This window comes from Mercenaria mercenaria, chromosome 15 (assembly GCF_021730395.1).
Source record: "Mercenaria mercenaria strain notata chromosome 15, MADL_Memer_1, whole genome shotgun sequence".
Lineage (NCBI taxonomy): Eukaryota > Metazoa > Mollusca > Bivalvia > Venerida > Veneridae > Mercenaria > Mercenaria mercenaria.
Genome location: NC_069375.1, coordinates 17,681,840 through 17,689,922, shown reverse-complemented (window position 1 = coordinate 17,689,922; position 8,083 = coordinate 17,681,840).

The window sequence follows — 8,083 nt, the reverse complement described above, 5'->3', positions numbered from 1 at the left end:
TTTCCGCCGTTTGACTGCATTTTGTCTTTAATCGTATTTTAATGAAAGTTTTTAATTTTTTGATTGTTTCTGTAATTATATATGTGCGGTTAGCTTTTAAATTAATGTTATTTTACTATTTATATAATTATAAGTAGATCTATCGTTAATTCTCGCTTATGCTTCACATGTATACTTCAAAATTTGTCATGTAGATATGTTGGGTTTTATTTTTTCTCTGCTTCATATTGAAGTAATATGTTTTCGATAAATACCCGCTGTATCATTATGATCCGTATCTATATGTACATTAATACAAATATATTCTATATTTGCGCTTTTTGTCACGTTGACGTTCGCGTCCAAACGGACGTGACGTCTTTTGTTTTGTAAGTTGTTATTTCTGACGAAGACATAAAGGTCGAAACTAGTCAAGAATGTGTTGTCTTGGTATTTTTAAATCCTTTTGATCTATTGCAGAATTCTTATAATTAGTTTAGGACTTCATGACAGTAATTAACAACAGCATACAAGTAATAGCACTTTATTCCAGGTCAACACTTTTATACAAACAAGTTATGCCAAAGATATCGAACAATATTGCATATCAAATTAAATAAATAAGTATAATAGCATAAATAAGTGGCAGAAAAGGCCGCATGATATCAGGCCCACTGACTGACGAGCACGCAAGCGCATGTTTTCATCAATAAATTGACTTAAATAGCTACTGCGGACTGCGGGCTTGTGAAACTAGAAAATTACGCTACGTAGTAATGAGCAAAACCTAGTTCACACTGTAAACGTACACATCCGCTAACCAACATAACGGTAACACACTGAAAACTGATCTAGCTGTTAACAGACGACCTAGTGGTTAATAGACTTTAAACTGACATAGCGGTTAACACACTTTAACCGACTTAGCGGTTAACACACTTTAACCGACCTAGCTGTTAACACACTTTAAACCGACCTAGCGGTTAACACACTTTAACCGACCTAGCGGTTAACGCAATTTAACTGGCCTAGCAGTTAACACATTAAAGTGTTAATAGAGCTAGAGGTTAGCATCACTTTAACAACAGACAAGCAACCAATGGTTCGATATACTGTCAGCTGACCTAGCGGAATACATCACTATAACAACATCATTCAACCGTAAAAACAGTTGTTACACATCAACATACAACCGTAAAACAGCTGTTACACTTTCAACTGCGCTAGTAGCTTACATCACACGTGCTGCAGGGAACCAATCAATGTGTTGAAACATTATCCCCATTTAGTTATATTATGAGAATAACACATTAACTAAAATGTTTATTAGATATAGGCAAAAGCAGTTAGGATGGATTAAGTGTGTAGATGATAACCCAAACTACCTAAGGAGCATTGTGACCTTAGTCACCCGTAGTATAGCAAGTTGAAATCTACAAGATCTCAATTATCACTGCAAAAACTACTTTATCCACTCAGATAATAAACTGATTAAGGCAAATGTAACTTAGGCAAATTTAGCATGTAGACGAAAAACTTAAACTACTGAAATAAATTAGGCTTGAATTGGATATGTGATATTAATACACATGCTTACTCGATGTCAGTTGGAGATCCTCATTAACGCGGCATAATCCTATAAATTAAAGAATGAAATTATAATACGTTATTTAATCTTAATAGTTAAATCATTGCATTTATATGTTTTCATTTTCTACTAAATACTGTACATTCAGAGGTAACAACAGAATCCTAAGAAATGTTTCCAATCATTTAGAACTGAAACTTCACAATGTATTTTCCCACAAAAAGAGTAAATATGAGACTGATTTCATATTCAAATACATGTAGTAACTTTCCTTTTTAAAAAAAAATAGGATAACGATAACATAATTGGCTATAGCCCGTCTAACATATGGTCCTCTAACATGATGATGTAAACTTCATCCTAGATACATAACATAGACGGTGAAGTGGAAACATGAATCAGAAAAAAAAAACATTAAAAACAACTTAGTTCTTCGTGGCATAACAGTACATAGTGCAATGAACAGAAACTAAACATGGTAAATTATGTACAAGTATTATTTGTAATCCGCGCACCAAAACCCTATTTCCAAATAATGACTGCTCAAAATTCATATCAATCCAAGTTCATTGCACTATTTATGCAAGTTTCAACATGTAAAACAACAATCATGACAATGGCTAATTTACACAATAGAAAAGGTATCATTGCAACTGAACGTTTCCGAAATGAATCATGGAATATATCTTTCACTCTGCTTAAAATGTACTTTGTGTTCATGCTCAGACTATTGCTGAGACATCCGTTGAATAATGTTCTTCGATGTTATAGGAACTGGCCGCTTCTTAATTTTAATTTGCCCAAGTCTGTTGATAAAACATTTGAACAAACGTGCTTCCCGGCTTAATTGTTTCTGTTACCTATATTAAAATTTAGTGTTTTCTGTTCTATATATTAGTGTTGTAAGTTATTTAAGCACTAATTACACTTAATTGTCTTAAAGTAACATATATAACTACAAGAGAGTATATTTATATTTATCCACTTGCTATTGTAATATTGTTCATCTTATTCTCTGTTCTGTCGAGACATTCTAAGCTTATGTCGTGCTAAGTGTGCCACTGCAGCTCGTTCCCGGTTTGCATATCTCCTAGTTTTGTTACAGGAAATTACTGTTTGCCTATGACAAGGCCAGCCAGTAGAAAAAGTATGTCCAATTTGTACGCAATTTTAAATATTCCAGATTTTGTGAATGTTCCTGCTTTGTAACTGACCAAATGACTCATCATAAGGTACTTAAATGTTCATGATAAAGAGGATATGTATTTGTTTCAGTGAAATATCGATTTTATTTCACAAGTGCGCATCAAAAACTGATATGACTTTTTTGGTGCTCTCGAGTGAAATAAAAATGATATTTCACTGAAACAAACAAATTTTATTTTTATTTCATGTGTAAAACTCTATTTTTATTGCGTAATTTATAAAGATGTCGAAAATCGTGGGAAAGATCAACAGACAGCATAACTACAAATGACGTCATTTTAACGACGTCATCGTCATTATGGTCCCCGGTATTCATAACGCCCGGTACAATGTGACTGCAATTGCAACGAGGGACCGGAACAAGTTTGGCAAAAACAGTGAAAATAAAAATGTTAATCTACTGTTTCAAAACTGTGGATTATCACTTTTATTTCACTGAGAAAACTCTATAATTCACTGGAAAACATAAAACAAAATACCATTATTGTAGCATCTGTAGCTGTTTACAGTTAAAGCCATTCTCCTTACTACACTTCATTACATTCAAGTTTCTATTCCACGAAGGCCTTGGATAAATTCGAATTATACAGTCTACTTGACAGGGCAGCTTAGTTAATCTGGCTTGTATGTATATACATGTAATATTTTTTGTTAAATATTGTTTGCACTTGTTCCATTTTTGCTTGGTATATCATTTGTGCTCAGTATATTGTTCATTTTTATTTACTGTCTGTACACAATGTTTATATGTTCCTCCCTTTACTGCATCAACAGCCTGCAAATATATAAAACTCCACCGGCGGTATACTACAAAACACATGGATAAAATTGTAAGTAGCAAAATATGTCCCCACACATGTACCAGCTACACGACAAAAAAAAACTTTTGTAACTGGTCTCATTTCTCTGTGAAACTTAACACATTGACTATATATGCTCCATCTATGCAGAGATATGTACCTGCAAAACGTCAGTAACCCAGAACCATTTAGAATAGATCATTTCTGCATCTTTAATATTTCATTTTTAATGAAAAATATGTTTAACAGTCTATAGTACATGCTTTTGGTAGTGTCGCTGATTATGGATATTTAACGTTTCCAATAACAACAGAATGGTAAATGAAATTGTACCAAAATCGAAAAGATATCACATATGAAAACAATTAATTTATTCGTCGTGTCGTGGTTTTATGCAAGAAAAGTGACAATACACATGCGTCTGGGGTTGTTGTTTTGTTGTTGTTGTTTTGTTTTTGTATTAACGTCTTTGGTCTTGGTCACATTTTCGCGGGCTTTTGCAGTCAATAATACACACAAAAACACATAAGTGTGACCCTGGCCTTAGGGAAAGGGGTCTGGATCTTGGGCCTTTGACTTCTAAATGTGACCTGACTGCGGTGTCAGGATCTTGCGTTTGAAACGACGTCTCATTTTTGTAAATCCCTTCATGGATGTCAGAGTTACAGCCCGGACAAGAATTAACACGGACGCACGAACGCACACACAGTGCATTTTTAATATGCCTACCTTTGGAGACGTAAAATGTATGGTGTTCAGATTTTATAATAAATGTCCGTTTACTTTAAAGAAAAGATACAATATAGCCGATTGAAAGTTGTTCAAACAACTTTCTCTAGGACTGAATATGTTTAGCGATGTAATATTGTACACATTCAGGTTGATCGGCTTTGTTCGTAAAAAAATAAGAATGAGTCAAACAGGTATGACCTATTCGGCAGTGAGAAGGCACAACTTCCTCCCTACGGACAGTTCTGTTCCACTGGTACAATTCACCTAACGTATGTATGTAATAGTTATTGTTCGAGGAATAGGTCTGCATTGTGTTTGTAGACCTGTGAGGGATTTGTAAACCGAGCGAACGTAGCGACACGTTTGGAATGTATCACGATCATTAAACTGGTCTATTTTTTAAATTTATGTTCTATGTTGAATTTTCAGAAAATCGTCACAATTTACAACAGCAGATTAATAATTCATCTGAAGGAAATTTGTATCGTTTGTATTTTTCTCTTTTTTTTGCAATTATATCATTGTCATTATTTTTCAGTGTAAAATGAAATGTCCTGTTACATGAAGCATTCTCCTAGACGGACGAGTGTGCCCGTATTAACTTTCATTCAAATATCAAGAGCTTGAATGTTAAAACTTTACAGTAAAGTCATGTTTAGATCAATTTTCAAGATACGTAAAACTTGTCCGAAATTTCTCGCTGAAAACATAACTTTTTGGAACAAGTGATAACTAAATTAACAGAGTCAGTCACGCGGTCACCTTTAAAATCACAGGCACGGATTTTTCATGATTCTACTGCATTGTTTCGGCCGCTTACGCATAACTTTAAATCTAATCTCAGACAAATACGTAAGTGTGTCGACAATTTGACTTAGTGGTTAAAGCATTGGACTATCATCCGAGCGGCTCGGGTTCGATTTCCGCTACACGCACTAGAGATTTTTCGTCATTTTCTTGTAAACAGTAGAGGTAGGACAGGTCTGGAAATTGTTATGGGTAAGTGGTTTATAAGGTGTTTATAGACCTCATCGGAGCAAGGAAGCCGGTAGGTAATAATAATTATATCATGAAGCATTGTTCCATGACGAATCCCATTTAGATACATTTTATTGATCTATATTTGGTATATTAAAATCAGTATATGATAATTTCAAATTAAATTGTGACAATGAAAGGGATTTCTTTGCTGTAGTATTAAGATCCTCGTTTTCAGTATCACCAACATGACTTGGATATAGTGCCTGCTTTTTAATTTTGTCCTTTGACAGTTCCTGTGATATGCAGACTCCATAACCTCAGATCCCCTTCCTAAATTCCAGATTATTTAGTTTTGCCCATTGTTTTCTCGTTTGGGACAAACCCATTATTTTATCTGGGGACCAAACGCCGCTCTTCATGGAATTACACGCCTCAACAAGTGTATCATTGAAGGTTCCATGTTCACCGCCGTTTGAATACATCTACAGATGTCTCTAAATAGCTTTTTATACTTTTAGCATGTGTAAATGTTGAGTTCTGCTCAACCCGGGGCTAGAGGGCGTGGACGGTAGCATGCATTTCCACTACTGTCCATGAACTGGCTCAATCAAACCAAGCCTGCAACATTTTCGTTTTTGTCGTGTTGAGCGACCTGTGAAGTTTCCAATAATACACACAAAAACACATAAGTGTGACCCTGGCCTTGACTTGAACCCTGAAAAGAATATTTCAATTGTAAATAAAATGTTTATGCTGAACCATAATCTAGCTTATTCTGATCAAAACTCTATACAGCCGCTAGGTTCCAGTATTCTGTTATTGAAATTACCTTTAAGAAATTCAATGACTCCAAGCAATTGACTTTTAGATATTTTATATGTAGAATTAAAGAAAGCTTTTTAACAAATATAATACCAAAATGTTTTGCTTCGTCATGAACGGGTATTTTTGTATCATCCAGGGTCACGGTGTTGTTTCCGCTAATGAGCTAAGCGGGTGGGCTAGATAGGACAATCGGTCCATAGTTGTTGAGTTCGTTTTACCTTTCGCGTGTTTTGGAAGTGGAAAGCTATAATTCCCTCCAGCAATCTTGAAAATTTCCAGTTTTCCATGAAATGTTGTAACTTTCAAGGAGGAGCTATAATTGTGGTAAGTGTTTTGAAAGTTGACAATGGATCTGGTTACGGACCACCTGCAGCATCGTCAAGAAACTCTGTAAGCGAACATGTTTAACATAATCTTTATTTAACTTTAGCCTGCTGGCTGGTGTGACTTTGCGATCAGTGCAGACCAACATGCACATTTCTAGACGGCGGTCTTATAATCATCATTGTAACATGGATTATATTTATGTTTACCATTTATTGAAGTCGGAATAGATTTGTCTGCGATATTGGATAAAACAGCAGAAAGTCAACATGGTCATATTCTTTTGAAATTGCTTCCAGTAGTTAGCTTTATCAAATTTACAATATGAAGGGTGATCTAGAGACAGATACGAAGTATTTGAGACAATAATTCGGAAATGGTCACTGTCAATATATTTAGTACATTCCATATAGAATCAAGAAAAATGTTCGATTGACAATTGCCAAATTGCCGCGGAGACCAACAAGGGAACATGTTAACAGAGCGGACATCCAGTTCATACATGTAAGGGAAACTTTAATGATATACTTGGCAATGTATTTTGCAATTATGTTTTTATCACCAGTTATTATACTGCAAAATGCAATAAGAGGATTCAATGAATTTCTATTTTACCCTAACAGATTGGCCCCAAGCCGCAGCCTTCTGGGAGACACAAATTGAAATACATATTACAATCAAGTAAAAATAAGTTTATTGAACGTGATGTGAAATTTGCTGAATGCAATAAAATACGACAATAAAATGAAGTTACATTTTATTTTGTGTAACATTTATTTGCCAAAAGAAGAGATGTGCAATGTAGAAATGAAAACGCATTAATGCAAAATTAAATGTAAGCTTCCTTTAAGTGAGATTTCCTAGGGCTATGGAACACATGAACACCCTGGAAACTCCTCTTTGGCCACCAACTACGGCATTTTTACTTTTTTTATTTATTTTATATTTTTATGGGTGGGGGGCGTAACCATATGCATGAAGATAAAGCCGACATTTTCTACCCCTATCGGCAATGAAAAATCAGTGTAATGAATCTAACAAACTAGTGAAAATTGTGATATAAAAAGACTTTATGAAAGTAATGACGAGGACAAAATTTAGAACGAAATATTGAAATGATATTTTTCTACTTCAGTTTCAAATGTTGCGTTCTTCTCATCCCGGTGCTAGAGGACGTGGACTTTCCACTACCGCCCGGGAACATACTCAATGAAACCCAGCTTAAACTTTTTCATTTTTGTCGTGCTGAGCGACCTGTGTAGTTCCCGCTTTTTCTATTTTTCGTTTGTGTGAACATTGTCCAATACGTCATCTGTCATAATAATAATCCGTGAAAATCAGACACAGATACCGTTACTCCTTAGTATAAACTTCAATGGAAATGCAAAACAAAACACATCCTTTATTATATCATATAATGGCAGAATAGTATGCAGAAAAAAGTGATAAAAGAGACCACGCAGATAGTTCAGCAGTTGAGTGAACTGGACACAAGCGCAGATTTACCACAAAGAAAGAATCCTTAAAATGAGCAAAATAAACCCCAAGAAGACACAATATTCTTATGACTATAGTAAATACATAAGTAGAAAATGTAATGATAAAAGATTATGATACCTTAAGAACGATGAATATGATATAAAAGAAG